At 39.4% G+C, this 22,043-nt stretch overlaps 1 protein-coding gene across 1 annotated transcript in view; it reads right to left on the bottom strand.

The window, feature by feature from the left end:
- Window positions 1–22,043, bottom strand: part of LOC126101580 (SWI/SNF-related matrix-associated actin-dependent regulator of chromatin subfamily B member 1) — a 140,493-nt gene that overhangs the window by 71,436 nt on the left and 47,014 nt on the right. The gene's annotated exons all lie outside the window — the stretch shown is intronic.

The raw sequence follows: 22,043 nt of genomic DNA, 5'->3' as shown, positions 1-22,043 counted from the left end.
GTCTACAGATGGTAATGAAGATATGTACGAGTTCGATGGCTACTGTAACTGCACAAACAGTACTTACAAGTCAGTGTTTAAGAGGAAGATTAAATTTTGCAGATCATCAAATCTTAAGTATAAATTATTATACAAGTATACCACACAAACTGAAACAAAAGTAAACATTTCCTGCCTAACCATATACTCTAAAATCGTGACTTGTTCGTAAAAAAAAATGGCAAAGTGTTTCTGACAAGCAAGACTGCAACTACGATTCCTGCTTGTTATACCAACATCAATTTAAGCTGCACCATTAGGCTCCTGCCTAACCACATCCTCGAAAACCATGACAAATACGCAAAAAACAGCAAAGTATGTTTCAAAAGCTATGAACTCAGGTTTCTGCCTAAACACATGTAAGAAGTGAATATGCATCAAGTCACAACATTACCCAAAAAATTGGTCATGTGCAAGTAGGATTCACATTCTGAAGATTCTGCACTAACATAACTATGTATATAGACAGTCAAGAAACCTCTATGATTTCTGGCCTGTTTTGACATCCTGTGAATTAAACGACTTTTGAGAATGTTTTAATTAAAAGTTTGAAGTTGGGAAACAAATTACTTTTTTTTCATCTGATGTAATTACAAATTAACAATAAAGAGGCTTGCACAGGAGAGTAGCAAGGAGAGCTGCATCAAACCAGTCTTCGGACTGAAGACCACCACCACAACAACAGCAGCAGCAATCTTTACTTGTAATGGAAGCCTATCTTACTACCAAAAATGTCACGGTTCCAAGTCAACGTAAAGTGTCTTATAGGTTTTGATGAGTGACTTTGTGAGTATTAAAATAAGTGACATAAATGGCCATATCTTTTGAGTGCTTTGACTTTTGATATATATATATATATATATATATATATATATAAAAGAAAAAAAAAGAAAAAAAAAGAAAGAAAGAAAGAGCTGTAATTATAAGTTAACAATTTTCAGGTTTTTCCCTTAGTTGTACTGTGAACCTTGCTTTTTGTCAAATTTCATAATTCCAAGCCATCAGGAAGTGCCTTTCAGGTTTTGATGTGCGAGTTTCTAAGTATCAGAATATCTACACATACTTACTTACATTGTAAGCACTGTGTATTGCATGGTGGAGGGTACCCGTACCCCTACTACTCATTTCCATTCCTGTCCCACTCGCAAATAGAGCAAGGGGGAAAATGACTGTCTACATGCCTCTGTACAATCCAATTTTAATGGTCCTTATGCGGAATGTATACTGGCAGCAGTAGAATCATTCTGCAATCAACCACAAATGCCGGTTCTCTAAATTTCCTCAATAGTGCTCCTCAAAAAGAACGTTGCCTACCCTACAGTGATTCCCATTCGAGTTTCTGAAACGTCTCCATAATATTTGCGTTTTGTTCGAACTTGACTGGTATGAAATCTAGCAACCCGTCTGTGAATTGCTTAAATGTCTTCCTTTAATCCGACCTGGTGCGGATCCCAAACACTGGAACAGTACTCAATAATGGGTCGCACTAGTGTCCTAAATGAGGTATCGTTTACAGATGGACCACACTTTCCTAAAACTCTACCAATCAATCGAAGTCAACCGGATTCATTTTCAATACTACAATCCTTAGATGCTCATTTCATTTTGTATTGCTTTGCAACGTTTTGCCTAGATATTTAATCACCATTACTATGCCAAGCAGCACACTACTAATGCCATACTCTAATATATGGGTTTGTTTTTCCTACTCGTCTAAATTAACTTTTGTTTTTCTACATTTAGAGCAAGCTGCTGTTCGTGACACTAACTAGAAATTTTGTCTAAGTCACCTCGTAACTCCCCTGCAGTCACTCAGTGATGACATCTTCCTCCTATACACCACAGCATCATCAGCAAATAGCTGCAGACTGCTGCTCACACTTTCTGCCAGATCGCATATAGAGAACAGGAACAGTCTTATCACATTTCCCTGGCGAGCTATGATGATACCCTTGTCCCTGGTGAACACTCACTGTCAAGGACAACATACTGGGTTTTGTTATTGAAGAAGTCTTCGAGCCACTTCCATACCTGGGAACCTATTCTGTATGCTTGTACCTTTGTTAATAGATGACAGTGTAGCACTGTGTCAAATGCTTTACAGAAATCTAGGAATATGGAATCCACCTATTGTTCTTCATCCATGGTCTGCACGATCTCATGTGAGAAAAGGGCAAAATATGTGACATAAATGGGCATATCTTTTGATCGCACTATCTTAGAAGCTTAATTTTCTTACACTACCAAGGGACCAAAGACCTTAGTGTGCGACATCAATTCAACTTGATATACACTGAAGAGCCAAAGAAATTGGTACACTTGCCCAATATCATCTAGGGTGTCCGTGAGCATGCAGAAGTGTCGCAGCATGGCATGGCATGGACTCGACTAATGTCTGCAGTAGCTCTGGAGAGAACTGAAGGGCTGTCCATAAATTCATAGGAGTATGAGGGCATGAAGATCTCTTCTGAACAGCACATTGCAAGGCATCCCAGATATGCTCAAAAAGGTTCATGTCTGGGGAGTGTGGTGGCCAGTGGAAGTGTTTAAACTCACAAGAGTGTTCCTGCAGCACTCTGTAGCAATTCTGGACGTGTGAGGTGTCGCATTGTCCTGCTAGAATTGCCAAAGTCTGTCAGAACGCACAATGTACATGAATGGATGCAGTTGATCAGACAGGTTGCTTACGTACATGTCACCTGCCAGAGTCATTTTTAGACCTAACAGGGGTCCCATATCACACCATTACAGAGCCTCCACCAGCAGTAACAGCCCCCACTGACATGCAGGGTCCATGGATTCATGAGGTTGTCTCCATAATCGTGTATGTCCACCCCTTCGATACAATTTGAAACAAGACTCGTCCAACCAGGCAACATGTTTCCAGTCGTCAACAGTCCAATGTCGGTGTTGACAGACCCAGGCAAGACATAAGGCTTTGTGTTGTGCAGTCATCAAAGGCACATGAGTGGGCCTTTGGTTCTGAAAGCCCGTATCGATGTTTCGCTGAATGGTTCGTATGCTGACACTTGATGACCCAGTATTGAAATGCACAGCAATTTGCAGAAGGGTTGCATTTCTTTGGCAGAGGGCATGGATCAAATCTCAGTGGTGCCAATTCGGTCTATCAGCAGATCAGGTTTCACTAGGCATGGCCTGCACCTCAATAGGTATGGGAGGGGGAGGCTAGCTAAGCTTATAGGTGACAGTGTAGTGGGTGGTGGTGGTGCTGTCACTCATGGAAAAACTCCTGTAGTAGTTGGTGTTAAGAGCTGCACCTTTTTTAGATTGAAGTCAGCTGAGAGGTAAACCTGCTTAAAGAAGGTCCCTCAACTAATGGCTCATCTTCAGAGGATGTAATGTTTCCAGAAGGAATTAGCATATTTCATCAAAATATAAGAGGTATTAGAGATAAAGTTAGTGAACTGCTAATAGATTTTGACTCTGAAATTATTGGTATATCAGAGCACCACTTAAATAATTTGATAATTCAGAGGCTTCCTTTACCAGGCTACTGTTTCTCAAGGAGTGGGGTGGGGTGGGGTGGGGGAGTGGCTCTGTACATAAAGAACAGTATTCCATTTGAGACCATAGACGTATCACGACATTGCACTGAACAGACATTTGAAAGTTGTGAAGAGTTAGTTGAATTTAATGAAACTAAACTTCTAATTGTTGTTGTCTACAGGTGCCTTAATTCCGACTTCAGAGCAGTTTTGCTCAAGCTAGAGAGGGATCTTGATTCACTTTGTAGGAAGTACCAGAAAGTAGTTATATGTGGCGGCTTCAATATTAATTCTGTATATGATTGTACAAGAAAAAGGATGTTGGTATGTCTCCTAAATTCATATGATCTGAAGCAAACTGTGTTTTTTTCAGCTAGGGTGCAGGGGAACAGTAGCACACTCATAGACAATATTTTTATTCACTCTTCATTACTAGATGGGCATTCTGTTAGTAAAAGTGTGAATGGCCTTTCAAGACCATGATGCACAAATTTTAACACTAAAAGACTTTTGTACTCAAACCAATGTCATATTTAATTACAAACTATGTAGGAAAGTTAATCCAACAGCAATAGAGAGGTTTTTAAAAACTTGTCAAGGAACAAGAGTGGCAGGATGTTTATAGTGCCGATAATATAGATGATAAATACAATGCTTTCCATAACACATTTCTCATGCTCTTTGAGAGTTGCTTTCCATTAGAACATTCTAAACGGGGTACTAGCAGTAATGGACAGCCCGGGTGGCTGACTAGTGGGGTAAGGATATCATGTAGAACAAAGCGGGAATTATATCAAAATGTTAGAAGTAATCACAATCAAGCTACAGTAGCCCATTACAAATAGTATTGTAACATGCTTAAAAATGTTATTAGGAAGGCAAAGAGTATGTGGTATGCAAATAGAACAGCTAATTCACAGGATAAAATTAAAACCATATTGTCAGTTGTGAAGGAAGTGTCTGGTCAGCAGCACAAGGTCGACGATATAAAGTAAGTTCGCAGTAAAAATATTTCTGTTACTGATAAATCAGATATATGTACAGTATTTAACACTCATCTTCTGAGCATTGCTGGTGAATTAAATAAAAATTTAGTTTCTACAGGAAATCATATACTTTCTTGGCAAATGCCTTTCTGAGATTGATGTCTGAAATACTCCTCTGTGATACAGACAAGAGGGAGATTGAGTAAATAATTAAATCACTGAAGACTAAGGACTCTCATGGTTATGATGGAGTGTCTAGTATAATATTAAAGTACTGTGCTGCACATGTTAGCGCTGTATTTAGCCATATTTGTAATTTTTCCTTTAGGAATGGTCAGTTTCCTGAGCAATTAAAGTACTCAGTAGTAAAGCTGCTTTATAAAAAGGGAGAAAGGGATGATGTAGATAATTTCAGACCTATTTCTATGCCATCAGTGTTTGCAGAAGTTATTGAAAAGGCTGTGTATGTAAGGATAATTGATCATTTTATATCATACGATTTGCTATCAAATGTACAGTTCGGCTTTAGAAGTCGTTTAACAACTGAAAATGCTATATTCTCTTTTCTCTGCAAGGTACTGGATGGGCTAAACAAAAAGTTTCGAACACTTGGCGTATTTTTTGATTTAATTAAGGCATTTGATTGTGTTGATCACAAAATATTGCTCCAGATGTTGGACCATTATGGAATACGGGGAGTAGCTCACAATTGGTTCACCTCTTACTTCAGCAACAGGCAGCAAAAGGTCATTATTCACAATGTTGATAACAGCTGTGATGTGGGATGTGAGTGGGGTACTGTCAAGTGGGGGATGCTCCAGGGATCAGTGTTGGGGCCACTCCTGTTCCTTATTTATATGTATGATATGCCCTCTAGTATTACGGGTAACTCGAAAATATTTCTGTTTGCTGATGACACTAGCTTGGTAGTAAAGGATGTTGTGTGCAACATTGACTCAGTTTCAAATAGTGCAGTATATGACCTAAGTTCATGGCTTGTAGAAAATAAACTAATGCTAAATCACAGTAAGACTCAGTTATTACAATTTCTAACACACAATTCAACAAAACTTGACGTTTTAATTTCACAGAACAGGCTTAGTGAAACTGAACAGTTCAAATTTCTAGGTGTTCAGATAGATAGTAAGCTGTCGTAGAAAGCCCACGTTCAGGATCTTGTTCAAATATTTAATACTGCCATTTTTACTATTTGAATGGTATCAAAAGTGAGTGACACTTCGACACGAAAATTAGTCTACTTTGCTTATTTTCATTCACTTATGTCGTATGGTATTATATTTTGGGGTAACTCTTCCCATTCTACAAGGATATTTTTGGCTCAGAAACAGGCGGTTCGAGCAATAAGTGGTGTGAGTTCACGAACCTCTTGTCGACCTCTGTTCACGAATCTGGGTATTTTGACATTGGCCTCTCAATATGTATATTCCTTATTGTCATTTCTTGTTACCAATATTAGTTTATTCCCAAGAATCAGCAGCTTTCACTCGGTTAATACTCGGCAGAAATCAAACCTCCATTTGGATTGGACTTCCTTAACTCTTGTGCAAAAAAGTGTGCAGTATAGTATACTGCTGCATCCATTTTCAATAAGATGCCACTCGAATTCAAAAATCTTAGCAGCAATCCACGCGCTTTCAAAACGACCCAATAGTGACCTCATGGGTCACTCCTCCTATTCTGTCGAGGAGTTGTAACAAAGAAGGGTTTCCCACTGCTATCCTGTTTTGGTTTTACACTCCTTCAGTAACTTAGTTAAGCAATGAACTTTTATTTTTTTTTCATTGTCACTAGTCAGTTTCCGACTACAGATTCTGTGGCCTTCAGCCTCATGGTACAGAATTCAGAAATAATTTAAATAAAATTCCCCTAGTAAAATCTATTATTTCAGTACATTCTAATGTCTATTCTGAAAGTAATGAGCTAATTAGTTTTATTGGAAATGCATCCTATTACAAGTTATGAACAATGACGTATATTGTGCAATACATATTAAGTAAAATTCAAGTGAGCTAATAGATCGAATTCAGCTACAAGACTGCATCCAGAAGAAAGCCGAAATTTTACTGATTCCAGCAAAGTGTTTAAATTAACCTAAAGTCTATTAGTTAAATTGATATTAAGACTTGAAATCTGTAGCCTGTATTACTTTCAGTGCCAATTGTAACCAAACTACTAAATAATTCCGAGATCTGTTTTGATGCTTTTGCTACCTTTATTTTACTACGTAAAATGACTCCAGTCTCAACTTTGTAAGTGCATTAATTAAGAATTAAGTAAATTTGAATAAGTAAAAATTATTGTTCAAGAGAGTGGCCATGGTTATAAGTTGGGAATTCCCATGCGGATGCATAAGTTAGTTCCACGTATTTAAATTGATACAGATCACTCATGTTATTTAAGTAATAAAACCCAATAGTTAACTTCAAAACCAATTAGAAAGGATCAATTTAACCCTGGGAAATTATAAACTATAATGTATTAACAGAAATAGTCAAATATTCAAGCACTTGTCTATATAAGGTCCGAGCTGGAGCAGTTCTCAGTTAGTTCTCGGTCAGATTCTCCTGGAGCAAAAGTGCGGCAAGTCGGTTAATTTTTCCATCAGTACCAAAAACGTGTAATTGTGAACACTGTTAAAGACTGGAAGTTTTTGACCTACCTAATGTGACGATTAAGTGTAAAATGCCTGGTCACATGAATATTGTGTGTGTGTGTGTGTGTGTGTGTGTGTGTGTGTGTGTGTGTGTGTGTGTGTGTGTGTGATAACAAATAAATCGCAGTGTGGCTGTCATAAATGTTCAACAATGAGTATGGTCTTGACCTTTGATTTTGGAAAACTTAATCTAGGATCCTGGCTTCTTAATTTCAGTGTGATTTAGGTGAGATGGATTCAGCTACCGGGAAGACAATATTGAATAAGCAAAGCAAGGGAGGTCGGGAACACTGCGCACTATCTACTGGGTGAGGAAATGTTTCAATAGATCCGATTGTGACGTGTACTTTAAGTGGCACTAATACAAGGATACAGCCCAGCACGTTACAGAGTTCCTTGAAAAATTAAGCTGATTCTTATTGTACTGCTGATAGCATTTACTTAAACTTATGGGTTGCCTTTTTTCAGGTTCATGAACATCATTTTTTATCTGTTATTACTTTTATGTAGTAACTTCATGAACTGACACATTCCATGACCTTGGAGATTTGCTCCTCAATTTGGTCCTACCGAACTTGACGTGTAAATAAATAAATAAAAAGGCAATCAGATAGATACAGTGTTCCTTTATTTCCTAAAAAGCACTTGACTCACAAGGGAACATCCCCATCGCACCCCCCTCAGATTTAGTTATAAGTTGGCACAGGGGATAGGCCTTGAAAAACTGAACACAGACCGATCGAGAAAACAGGAAGAAGTTGTGTGGAACTATGAAAAAATAAGTAAAATATACAAACTGGGTCGTCCATGCGTAAGATAGGTAATATTAAGGGCAATGTGAGGCGAGGAGCTCCGTGGTCCCGTGGTTAGCGTGAACAGCTGCGGAACGAGAGGTCCTTGGTTCAAATCTTCCCTGGACCGAAAATTTTAACTTTTTATTTTCAGTTTATGTGAAAAACTCTTATGTTTTCATCACTTTTTTGTGGTTGGTTGGTTTGGGGAAGGAGACCAGACAGCGTGGTCATCGGTCTCATCAGATTAGGGAAGGATTGGGAAGGAAGTCGGCCGTGCCCTTTCAGAGGAACCATCCCGGCATTTGCCTGGAGTGATTTAGGGAAATCACGGAAAACCTAAATCAGGATGGCCGGACGCGGGATTGAACCGTCGTCCTCCCGAATGCGAGTCCAGTGTCTAACCACTGCGCCACCCCGCTCGGTCACTCACTTTTTTTGGAGTGATTATTACATCCACAAGAAAACCTAAATCGGGCAAGGTAAAAGAAACTTTTCACCCATTCGCCAAGTGTACTAGTTAGGTGGGTCGACAACATATTCCTGTCATGTGACGCACATGCTGTCACTAGTGTCGTATACAAAATATCAGACGTGTTTTCCTGTGGAGGAATCGGTTGACCTATGACCTTGCGATCAAATGTTTTCGGTTCCCATTGGAGAGGCACATCCTTTCGTCAACTAATCACACGGTTTTGCGGTGCGGTCCCAAAACACAGACACTAAACTTATTACAGTGAACAGAGACGTCAATGAACGAACGGACAGATCATAACTTTGAGAAAATAAAGAAAGCAAAATTTTCAGTCGAGGGCAGATTTGAACCAAGGACCTCTCGTTCCGCAGCTGTTCACGCTAACCACGGGACCACGGCGCTCCTCTCCTCACATTGCCCTTAATATTGCCTATCTTACGCATGGACGACCCAGTTTGCATATTTTTTCATAGTTCCACACAACTTCTTCCTGTTTTCTCGATTGATCTGTGTTCAGTTTTTCAAGGCCTATCCATTGTGCCAACTTATAAACTAAATCTGAGGGGGGTGCGATGGGGATGTTCCCTTGTCAGTACCACATCTATGCTTGTTGTCAGAAGTACGATCATATGGGGTATCAAGTGAAACTTTTAACTGGAATGAGGACTTTTTGGCAGGAAGGACACAACATGTCATCTTGAATGGAGAGGTATTATCAGATGTAGAAGTAACTGCGGATGTGCCCCAGTCTATTGGTACCCTTGCTGTTCATGTTGTATATTAATGACCTTGCAGACAATACCTATCCATAATGAAGTACTGTCTGAAAAAAAGCTGCATAAATATTCAGTCAGCCCAGGATGAGATTTCAAAGTGGTGCAGAGACAGGCTTACACTAAAAGCTCAGAAATGTAAAATTTCGCACTTCACAAAACAAAAAGCATAGTATCCTATGACCATAATATCAATGAGTCACGGTTGGAATTAGCCAACTCATGTAGGAATATGAAATGGAATGATCACATTGGTTCAATTGTGGGTTAAGCAGTTGGTAGACTTCTGTTTTTGGTGGAATACTGGCGTAGTGCAATCAATTTACAAAAGTTTGTTTACAAATCACTCATGCGACTGGTTCTAGAATATTATTCAAGTGTGAGGGACTCGTACCATATAGGATTAACAGGGGATATTGAACATATACAGAGAAGGGCAGCAGGAATGGTCACAGGTTTGTTTAATCTGTGGGGGAGTGTCACAGAGATACTGAAGGAACTAAACTGGCAGACTCTTGAAGTCAGGTGTAAACTATCCTGTGAAAGTCTGTTAAAAAAGTGTCAAGAACCGGCTTTAAATGTTTACTCTAGGGATATACTACAAGCTCCTATGTATCACTCACATAGGGACCACAAGTATAAGGTTAAAATAATTACTGCACGCAATGAGGCATTCAAACAATCATTATTCTCATACTCCGTAAGGAAGAAACCCTAATAACTGGTACAATGGGATGTACCCTCTGCCATGCACCTCATAGTAGTTTGCAGATTAGAGACATAGATGTAGATGTAGAAACACTGAGAGAAAACACAGAGGTCCTACAGCTAAATCTCATAAACAAGGAAAGCAATCTCAGTGTCCCCCAACCAGGCCTTGTTCCCACCGTACCCAGAATGTCAGAGATGACTGCACTGATAAGTGGGCACAGTGTGATTCAGGTCAGAAGGAAGGGCATTATATATAGGAATACCTAGGCCACGTTATCTCCCATGATAGTATTAAACATCAACAGAAGCTGGCCGAAATCATTGCTAAACTTCCTCACCCCAGGATACCATCAAGGACCTCCATTCTTTCTTGGGGGAGATCACTTATTACAGCAAACTCAGCCTGAGTGTGGTGTAGATTGCACACCTGCTAAACAACCTGTGGAAAAAAGGTGTACCTTTTGTGAGCTTGGAGGCATGTGAACAGGTGTTCAAGACTCTGAAGCAGGCCTTCCTATTGGCACTATGTCTCGTCACATTTCAACTCAGTAAACAGTTGGTGGTGGTGACTGATGCCTCTGAACGGGGCCTGGGAGCCTTCCTGGCTCAAGATGGAGATGTCTCAGAACATCCGATCACATTTGCACAAAGCTGCTCAATGCCACACGAAAGAGGTATTCGCAAATCGGAAGAGAGGCCCTTAGGATTATCTTCACACCGAAGAAATTACATTTTCCTTATACAGGAGGTGGTTTCACTGCATTACGGATGATAAGCTGTTACTCCCCTTTTTGGTCCAACAGCAAAGTTACCTGAGAGGACTGCCCATCACTTCCAATTCTGGACACTTTCTCTCAGCAGGTACTGTTACAAAATTCACTCCCATAGTATCGTGCTACATGCTAATGCGGATGCCCTTTCCCATTTCCTGATGGTATCTGCCCCTGGAGCCCGATCTGCAGTTTTATCAAGATGACACCTCATGTTTCCATTTGGATGATGAGACTTAACTGGCGGAGTACACTTTTTCTCTGCCACAGAGACCTGTGTGGCTGCAACAACTGTGAATGACACCGTCTTACAACAGGTGCGGCAGTACATCTAACACAGCTAGACTGACCTCATTCCCAGTCGGGTCTCCAACACCTCTGTGCCATTATTTTCACCTTTGCCACTGCCTCATCCAGGTGGATTCCTTTCAACCCCTCACTACGGTCCTCTCTGGTGGTCCTTACAGAAGGTTTGGTTCCAACGATACTACAACCCATGCATCAAGGTTGCTGAGGATTCTCATGAGCTAAACTGCTTGCCCAGCTCCATGTGTGCTGCCCGGATATGGACCGGCAGGTCAAGGATGTTGTTTGCAGCTGTTCTCAATGCGAACAACAGCAGGCGGCACACTTCAGTCTAGTGGAATCAGGTTCATATAGACTTGGACGGACTCTTCTAGGATACTACCCAGCTGATTGTCACCATGGCATACTCAAACTTTCCATATTTGGTCAACTATCAGTGTATGGGTGCGGAAGCCTCTGTCGCATCACTCTGTAGAATCTTTGACACTGAAGATCTTCCTCTAATGCTGGTGTTGTACAATGGACCGCAATTCTGTTACTAAGTTTTTTGCGAGTTTTGGTGCAGCAATGGCGTCAACTACCTGCTGTCACCATCTTTCCACCCCCAGTCAAAGGCTCAAGCGCACATTCAAGACACAAACGGAAATACATGGCAGACACTTTTTCAGATGCAGCCCTTGAGATGGTTCTTTTTTCTAAATTTCTTGGTTCATACAGGTCAACTCCAACAGAGAAGATTACAGCAGATCTCCGTCACTGTCAGCTCACCACATTTCTCCATTTCATGCTGCTGTTACCTGTCGGGCCATCTGTGGTGCCGCCTCCCCATTTCCGGCCAAGCACCTGCATGTGGGCACAGGCATTCGGCTGCCAGGACAGGTGGATTCAGGCAGTTCTCCAGCAGAAGTGGGGCTGCTGTGAGTTGACTGGACACAGAGCACCAGATGGTGATGCTCCATCAAAACAGGCAACATCTGAGGCAGGGGACCTGGCTGGCCTCTCCTCCAGCCTGCCCAGTGGTCATCACCATGACCTTCGTTCATCTCCTGTCATAGCCTCTGCTCCCTGGGCTGTCATTGCCTTTGGACTCTACACCCTGTGTGACAGCCATGGCCCCGCTGTCATATTCCTCTGTTTGTGGGCCGCTCGTGATGGACTGGATATTGGCTGACCACCAAGATGCCGTACCAGCCCTACCAGCGCCACTCCCACCATCACTCCTCCCTTCCAGGCCGGGGACAGATGTGGACTTGGATGGCCTCTGCTTCCTGCAGTGGAGATGCAGTGACACCAACTGCACTTCTGGGTGGGGACTTTCTGGCTGTACACTCCTGTCCATGCTGACCAGGAGCTGCCGAAGCTAGAGAGGCTGTCCAACAACCCTGACAACGTCAGCCTGGTTCAGGGAACCAGCAGTATAGCCAGCCGGATGTGGGTTGCACTGCTGAGATGCAGCTTGTCACTTCCCCATGGATGAAGGGGTGTGGTGGCTCATCAGACTACCACCTAGATATCAGGCTACCACCTAGATGTCAGGCACCAGAAAAGTCTCCAACAGTGGCCTCTAGGAGTAGAGCAACCACTACGATGACTGTGCAGGCACTTTCAACACCACTTGCCACATGCATCTATGTAGGCAATCACTACCCGGAGTTCATCCCCATTCTGCTGTGGCTCCGTGTACTGTTCACTTCAAAACAGACCTGCTTGTAACTGCAACGTGGCATAACGAACATTGTACTCATTGTTGCACCTGGTACTTGTGATCAGAAAATATCCTTGTTCTAGAAGTGATGGTGTGTTTCTATGTTGTGGGTTACAACAATTTGTTATTTGTTACAGATATCCATAAACTTGCATAATGGATCACATTTAATTTGTCGTCATATTAGAACGCCTTAAATATGACGTTGTGAGTATTCATCTCTTCCTACATCATTTGCATTTGGCCAATCATTTGGTGAACTTTATGATAACCCAATGCCATAGAAAACCCAAGTATATTTATCAGATCGTACTGCAGTCCAAAATAAAAAGTGCAATGAAGAGACTTGCTGCCCCTGCCAGTCTGCAGTGACGTTGTTTCAAGAACATTACACTGTGTCACTTTCTTATATGCCTACAGCAAATATGACAAAGGATCTCTCCTTCAAGAGCAGTTGATCAGATCTGCACTACTGCAGATACTCTCAAACCACGCTGTGTCACTACCAGTGCTCATAAAAATATCCAAACAAAAGTTTTCTTCCATTCAGTGGACATCAAAACTTAATCTCTTAACACTGACACAATAAAAACTCATACTTTGGTCATATCATTGGGTTTGGTTAATATATGTACGAAGGTCACTGGCTGCTTGGAGTGTCTTAATGTTAATGAAGGTACAAGTGGAGTTAAAACAAGCTTCTTATATCTTCATGGTTCTTCACCTTCGTTTGTGTATCCAATAAACCTGACAACTTTTCTGAGCACAAGTGACTTCTTACAAAGGTTTATGTGCAAATAGCAACAGTCCAAACATATTTCCTGTCACCAAAATGCAAAAATAGTGTTTTATCTTGTTACCCAGTACCGAGGTATGGTAACTCGTCACATTACATTTTACATCGTGTTTGTTTGTGTAAATCTGAATCTGTTTGCCATGCCTTCCACACATGTTTAGCTTTGATGTTATCTCATGTTCTGCATCACTTGAGGTCAAAGGTAACAGTCTGTTACCTTGCATATTACAGATGCTTGCTAGTCGCCTGTTCACATTGCTTCCAACAATACTGCACAATGCTAACATGGCATCTTTTTAACAGTGAACATGTTTTTCAGTGCTTTAAGTCATTCTGTTGCAGCCTGCATACAATTTTTATTCCTGTATTGCATCACATAGTTGTAAATATTAATTTCTCTCTCTTAATCCAAATGTCGTCCCAATTTGACTTTTTAGTATGATGTATGGTGTAACATGAAGAAGAAAATATATACTCAAGGTCAAATGTTGAAGTCGCTGACCTTAACTCTGCAGATTGCTTGAATATAGCCATTTTGCTTATCATCTGAATGCTTGTTCCCAGGCCTTTTCAAAATTTCCTGTTTCACATTTCTATATCTATTGGAATAGAAGTTATAGTCTTTTTTGTCAGACATATTGTTCAAATTTTTGCACATTTTCAGAATGTCAGGTGACCATTATTTTTATCATACTTTTGGTACAATTCTGTAGTTTGGAATCCTTACATTTTTTTGCCATGTGCAATGAACACATCAAATTTGATGAAAATAGGAGATGTCGGGTTGGAACCTGTGTTGATCTGACATGGAATGACTTGTACATAGCTGGATGGTTCGAAATCAGGGATAAATAAGTAGCTGCATAGTGCTATATGAATTTCAAGTTCATATAAACCTTTTGTTGTAGGATTAGACGAGACAAAGGAAGTTCATTGACATTCCACACGGTTATGACTTAATTGCCTGTGGCATTATGTTTGTACAACTTCCAGGTGTTGTGAGCTGATAGTACATGTAAAGAATGATGAAGGTATTGTACAGACCAAGCAGAGTGACGTACTGCACTGCTTTCATAATGGCCTTTGCCTCTGCGGTAATTACTTTCATGTAATAAGACAGGATGTACTTGGTGATCAAGACAAAAGAAGACACCACCTATAAATAATGTAATAAGAGAGGATGTACTTGGTGACCCAAGACAAAAGAAGACACCACCTATAAATAATCTATCAGTTATTTTTTGCCCTGTCTATGAACATTTTAATCCCATCCAACCACTGCAATTGCATTGCTGTCTTTAATGTGATTTTAATGTTTGATGTTTCACTTTAGAGAAGTAGATGGACACTGATACAGTAAAGAAATATTGCTTTGAAGTAGTGGTTACTACTTACTAGTACACTTTTAGTTTCCCACGGGAAATGATATCTGTGTGTGTTTTTGTGTGTGTGTGTGTGTGTGTGTGTGTGTGAGAGAGAGAGAGAGAGAGAGAGAGAGAGAGAGAGAGAGAGAGAGGAGGGGGGTTGACGTAAAAAATATCTCATTAAAGGTTTATAGACAAATGTCACTCTTCCACTACTTTAGCACGACAAACTATTATAACAATGAGACTTCTGGAGAGGTTTTTACTCCAGTGTTATACTGGAATGGAGTATTTTCATAATACAGAGGTGTAAATATGAGATCAACTAAATATGGCACATTAGCTTTGGAATCACAGATATTAATATGGCAGTTGCTCAATTTGCTTCTGTCGACAAATCACAGCACAGGACAGCTGATCCTGTCAGCCAATCACAGCACTCCTGCACATATGATCTCATCAGCCACTCACAGCGAAATGTGTGACACTTAAATTAGTAACCTTTCACAGTTTTTCCCCAATTTGCCACAAATTACAAAACTGTGTTGGATGGGACCTAGTAGCACAGCTTAAATTGCTGTGAGTGAAACAAGAAGCAAATAAATGAATAAACTTGGCTGTCACGAACATTTGGCTGTTTTTTCTAAGTATGTCATGAATTACAAGGCTGTTGTTAGCTTGGAACCTAAAACAACAGCTTAAATTGCTGTGAGTGAAAAAAGCAGCAATCAAATTAATGAGCTTAGTTGTGACAAATGTCTAGTTTTTTTCCCAAATATTTTGTCTGTTCACATGACAAAAAAATGATGTTTCCTTGAGGTTGTGTGTGCTGTTATTGTCTGACAGAAGCTAATCGGGCACCTGCCATGTGGATTTCAGTGTTTCCAAAGCTAACATATGTTATTTTGTGATTTTTGTATTTATGCATGCACATACCTAACAACCTTCAAAAACCAAGAAACAGGAGATTTGGTGCTAAAAATCAGGAGATATGAATGATCTGAAACTGCAGTGCTTTCTGAGTACAATCCCAAGACAACAGATATGAGTCTTTCTGTACGATATCACAAAGCTATATAATGACTATAAAACACAAATGGAAAAGATAAGACTAGTAAATGATACAAAGCACAAATGTAAGTCAGGAAGCAAAGGAATATTAATTACGCCACAAATATAGAAAAACAGGGTAACTACACAACACTTTTCTTCCTTTCAATCAAAAAGATAATACTTTCCTGTTAAAATTAACACCTGCAAAATTGCAGATGTCTGAACTTGGAGTAAAGGTAGGAAACTGGGTAATTTTCAAGAACAACTAGAATAATGTCAACAGAATTTAATGGGCAGCTGCATATTTCCATTAAACGAAATGAATTACAGCAAAATAATGCTTCTTTCCCCAACCCACAACTCCACATTTTTTGTCATGCTGCTGACACTGGGATTTAATTTCAAATCATACGAATATGAAAACTCCACAACAGTGTTCCACAGAGATATTCTCATATGAAGTTTACCCACAAATCTGGTACGTACTAAGAAACCATATCAAATGTTGATGATATATTATGTTAGAATGGAATGTGACCCCCCCCCCCCCCCCCACAACCCGAGTATAGATGCAAAACTAGCAGAATTTATGCTGATAAAAATGTGCCTTTTTACCTCTTTCTGCTGAGCCACCTAGCTGACATCTTGTTCACAGAGCTATGAAGTGTATGTATGTTCTATGAACATCAAAATTTTAAACAACATGGAATCTCAAACCAGTATGTATATTATCTTTGACTGTATGGGAGCAGCAGTGCAGAAAGCCAAATAAAGGGGGCATGAATACAATAGTACACATTATCTCTCGTGTACATTCTGATGCCTTCTCATTTTACAAATGAATTCACTACATTATTCTTTCATTTTTGCCAGTACAATGTGTAACTGCATATGAAGAACTTTATGTCACCACCAATGAATGTCTAACTCCATATGAGTAAAAACAAATAAGTATATTATGCAGGCACTCTTGCCAGTTGGTACACTAATTCAGATAAAAGAAAACTGCATCCAAATGCTTCAATGAAATTATCAACTTCTGACATTAACTTTCTGCTTTTTTTGTTTCAGCATATAACAAACCAAATATCATAAACATCATTTAAATGCTGCCTAAAGGTATTAAAAGAAATATGAGGTGGAGGAAAACTTGAATAAAAATGCATTTCATTACTCGCATAGAGACTAATACCGACCAACTCTGGTATAGTTGATCTTATCGAAAGTGTTCTTTTCCATTCCGACCAACAGACAGAGTCGCACAATAATTAAAATGAACTTAACAATCGAATGTAACAGCTCAAAAAAGGCTTTTTCACTAGCGTTGTAAGTTGCATAGTTCATGCTTTTTGGATCAGACAGCTCTTTCTCAAAATCCTTTTGACCACAGGAAATCACTAAATAGCCACCTGTGGGGATAAAAGCAAAACTGTACACTTGGTGTAGTTCAGTAGAACAAGTCCCATCTCCAGTCATTAGCAGAATGTGGATTGTGTACACTATTCAGCCTATCAAAACCCACTGAAGAGTCATTTCAAGCTTAGACCATATGTACATTGCCACTCAAGAAGGTTTGTGAGCAGAGGATTCCCACTGAAATGATGGACAACACAGTGACATTATTAAAAGATTCAACTACTATCAGAGACACAAAATATTGAAAAGCTGCCTCTGAACGGTGGTCCATGACCGACCACACCAATTAACACTTGATACCTAAAAATAATGGCACGTAGATACCCTGGAGAGAGTGTAGCACAACTGTCTCTTTTTAGAGGCATCTGGGAGGGCTATGTCAACTTAGACAGTATGAAACCCTACCCTGTAAGATCAAATAAGAGTGACAATACAATTTCCCCAGCACCAAGTTGCAAGAAGAAACTTTTCCCAAGCCAACTTTCTTCTTGCACCGTGGTGCTGGAAAAATGGGGTCAAGTTCTCCTCAACAAGGATGGTAGAATTAATCTGATGCCTGATGAGCATCACAGAAGAGGGTAGAGGTGGTGAAGTACCAATGCATGCATATCTCAGGCATGCACTCTTACAGGTTCAGCACGAAAGTGGGTCAGCCATGTTTTGGGCCAATATCATGTACAGATACTGGTCAACTCTCATCACCATCAAGCAATGGGCCTTTCACATGCTAATGTGCTGCAGCACACTCTAAGTATCACATTAAAATCATGTGATTTCTCTTTGAATGTGAGGGGTAAATCACACTAAAATTATGATGTTTCTCTTTGAATGATCGCTGGTATGCAAATAAAATGGACAACACATTTTGCAGTCCTACCCGATAACTAGAAACTGTTATCAAGTGCTGAAATGATGGTCAGCCACACTACGATCAACTCAGAGAAGGGACGCAGTGGTCTGTTTTCAATTTCTGGCACTATGAATGCTATATTACTCACAGCACCAGGTCACTATTTTTCTTTGAAAGAGCATGTAACAAACTGTGCAAGCATAGAGTATGAGGGATTTTTGAATAGCGGTTGGTAGTCTAGCACACCGACTGGCAATTCGTTGGCTTTATTCCTTGCAATGTTAAATTATTACTTATAATATTTAAGTGTATTTAAACAGTTTAATTTAAAAATTAATATGTTCAATTTAGTTATGATTCCTATCCTTGTGAATCAAAAGTATATACAGGACACCACATTGTAGCACATCGCTATAATTTTGCATGAGCTGCCACTGCTATCAAGGGTAACTTGAGAGCTGTGTAATACTGGGCCAGAATCCTCCAACTTACTGTCCAGATCTATAGTCAACATTTCGGTGACCAAGACAATGCATGAGCACACCATGCCTACTTCATTAACACTTCCTACAGGAGGCATAAAGCAACCATGTGGGGTGACCTGTGGTATCTGTGGACATGAACTCAACTGAGCATGTTTGAAACCAGCTGCAACTAGCACAGTGTTGTCTCGGAAACACTCTCCACACACTGTATGATCACAGGACTATCATAAGAACAGACTAGTCAGAACAGCAACATCTGTATGATCTTGTGGACAGCTCGAAGAGGAAGATCCAAGCTCGTTAACTGAGTAGAGATGATCAGTACAGTACCGAATAATATGTAGCAGAAGGCAATTTACTAAGAAGTTTTGTATTTTACAAAAGAAAAGCACCAGTTTATGTATGATTAAGGCACAATTCAACAGAAGCACAGAACGAGGTTCAGTTTGAAGAACTTTTGGATTCTACTCCAGGAGTAAACCCAAACATGAGAAATGACTGGAAGGGCTCTACACGACAATACATCCAGAATTTAGCTCTAATCACTTGCATGAAATTATTCTCCCATCAAATAGCAAGCATGGTTTACAAAGAAATGGGAAAATAATTCAAGTAGAAAGGGAAGTCCAGGATGGAATAACAATTTTATGAAAAGGACACATTGCTACTCATGACATCTAGGGTAGATGTTGAGTCACAGACAGACATAATGAAAAGACTGCTATACCTTTAGCCAAAAGGCCTTTCTTAGCCAACTCAAAAATTGAAAAGTGGATTAAAAAAGGCTCTATGTACCAAAACTTTTGAGGAAAATGAGTTTTAAGTATAATATGTACTTAATGCAACAGCAAAAACAATAAATTTTTGACAATATAGTTTAACTGGATAGATAAAAAAATCTGCTTGCCAAGCGGCGGTAGAACATGTAGAGTTTCATTCAGATATTCAAGTACTTGTCAAATCCAGTGAGGTTGTCCTCTTTCAGCCTGGGAAACAATCAGTTTTGTAGCACAGCAAGATAGTCTGAGCATTAACCACATTTCCATCGACGAATAATAGGCCATAAACAGATGAGTGGGATATTGCATAAAACACATGTACTTTGGATGAATCTCATACACATCACTGTGTGCATGCGCGTTCTGCAAGCCCCAAATTCATTGTGTTTGTTTACTTTCCCATTAAGGTAGAAAGTCACTTCATCACTGAACATGATGTATCATGTGACATGCTGTGTTGTGCGGAAGTGTTATCATTGTCAATAGCATTCTGAAGCTCATCAGAAAATGCCACACGTTAGCGTTTGTCGTCATGACATACATCTATAACAGCTGTAACGTGTACTGTTTCATAACCAACTGACGTCTCGAAACAAAATATTGTCACTGTAGGCAGTTCTGACTCCTGACTGGCACAATGGGTTGTAGGAATATGTTGAAAAGTGGTCTGATTACATACATTTTTGTCAAAAACACGAGGGCTGCCAGAACTCTTTTCTTTACATACACATCCTGCATCCACAAACTGTCAATATCATCTGCGGAATTTCTATCCTTCCTTTTGATATACATTCTGTCTCTAGAAACTGTCTGTAATGTTTCTTTATTTACGTGACCATTACGGCACTCCAACCCCAGTTCTCGATGTGACAATATTCACATTTGGTTTTATTAATGTATAGGTACTCCGCTGTATCGATACATTACAGTGATATGGTTCTTGTGTGTATTCATTTCTGCGAGACTGTCATAATCTTTGACTTACTTGTAACCGTTTTGGCGTGAATGCGCAGAGAGCAGTCTTAGTTTCACTTTGCAGAAGTCAAGTTGTTATTTCGCTTTGTAAAAGAACAGTCAAGTCTTGTGTTTGGTTAAAGTGGAAATTAAATATATGAAGATTGATACAAAACTGTTTTCTTGATGATGTGACAATTAAGAAGTAGTTGAATAAAAATGTGGATCATGAACACAAAGTCAAAAATTAATTCTACCATACTATTGTTCAGATCTGGGATTGTTTGATCATTAACAATTTCCTGAAAAACACATTTGTTAGGTCTTCAAATATTGCTAAAATACAGATCTGGACCTTCTAGCAGTCAAAGTGGAATCACCCTAGAATCAACAAGATGAGCCATAACAACTTCGACGAAATCTACATGGGAATCCATTCAAGATAAGTGCCAAAATTAATGACTTTTTTACAGTGACTTCATTACTTCCATTCTGACGATACCATCCACAGTCAATAACTTTGTTGCTGCCCGATAAAGTGAACATATGCTGCATGAGCAAAATTATTAATCTGATTTCTAACCTACTTTGCAAGTGGTGGTATTGTTAGAATTTGGGTGCTCTTGCCGGGATAGGCAGCACCGTGTATTTGACGACTAATTATTTAAAAATTGAATAATCAAGAATCGAACAGGACGCAACTACATGACAAAAACGGATGCAAAATTAACAATACAACAGAGGAGATAAAGGATATTCGACGGAGAAACCATGGAAGATGAACACAAGAATTTTGGAACTATTTAGCTAAAATTTGTAAAACATTATATCCCCACTGGTGGCAAAGTGTAAAAAGTAATGAATATTTATTGTATATTCAACCTGTTGTATCCATAGATAATGGTAATGACAGTGTTAATGTGTATGTACAGTTATTAAAAACTAGTCAGGAAAGTAATGAGGGAAACTTTAAGGAAATTGAAGGTGATTTGTTACATGAACCATTAAAAGAAAAGGTGGAAGAATGTGAATTAGGATGTCCTTACATCAAAGCTAAAGTTAACACTTAGGAAGGCAAATGTCTCATTGAAACAGGGAGTCCAATTTCAGCCATTTCAGAAAAATTTAGGAACAAAATTAGAAACAGTGTTAATTTTGTTGAAGCACCTGTGTTAGGAGTAAAGATAAGAGGAGCCACAGGAAAGCATAGTACAGTTATTAAAAGTCAAGTACTTTTATCATTTGAAATAGAAGATGTAAAATTTTAGCAGGGTTGTCTTGTAATTCCAACATATTATTTGGCATGGACTGGGTGTTAAAGGTAAGTGCTGCATTTAGCTTGAGTGAAATGAAATTAATTGTTTGTGAACCCAAAAGAAATATAACTGTGTGTACACAACTATTTATTGTACACTGTGAAGAAAATTGCAATCACATCAAAAAAATCAAATTATGAGGAGAATTTGTGTTTTATGAGTATAAACCTGAGCTGAATTTATGAAATTATGAAAACCTAGTCAAAAGTAAAGTAGATGAGGCACTCAACTTAAACATTAATCAGAAGAGACAGTTAGAAAATTTATTGTGGGAATTTCAAGATGTTTTCGTGA

The sequence above is a fragment of the Schistocerca cancellata genome, chromosome 9, assembly GCF_023864275.1.
Source record: "Schistocerca cancellata isolate TAMUIC-IGC-003103 chromosome 9, iqSchCanc2.1, whole genome shotgun sequence".
Classification (NCBI taxonomy): Eukaryota; Metazoa; Arthropoda; class Insecta; order Orthoptera; family Acrididae; genus Schistocerca; species Schistocerca cancellata.
Note: the sequence above shows the minus strand (reverse complement) of the source record. Positions and strands in the feature narration are given on the sequence as shown.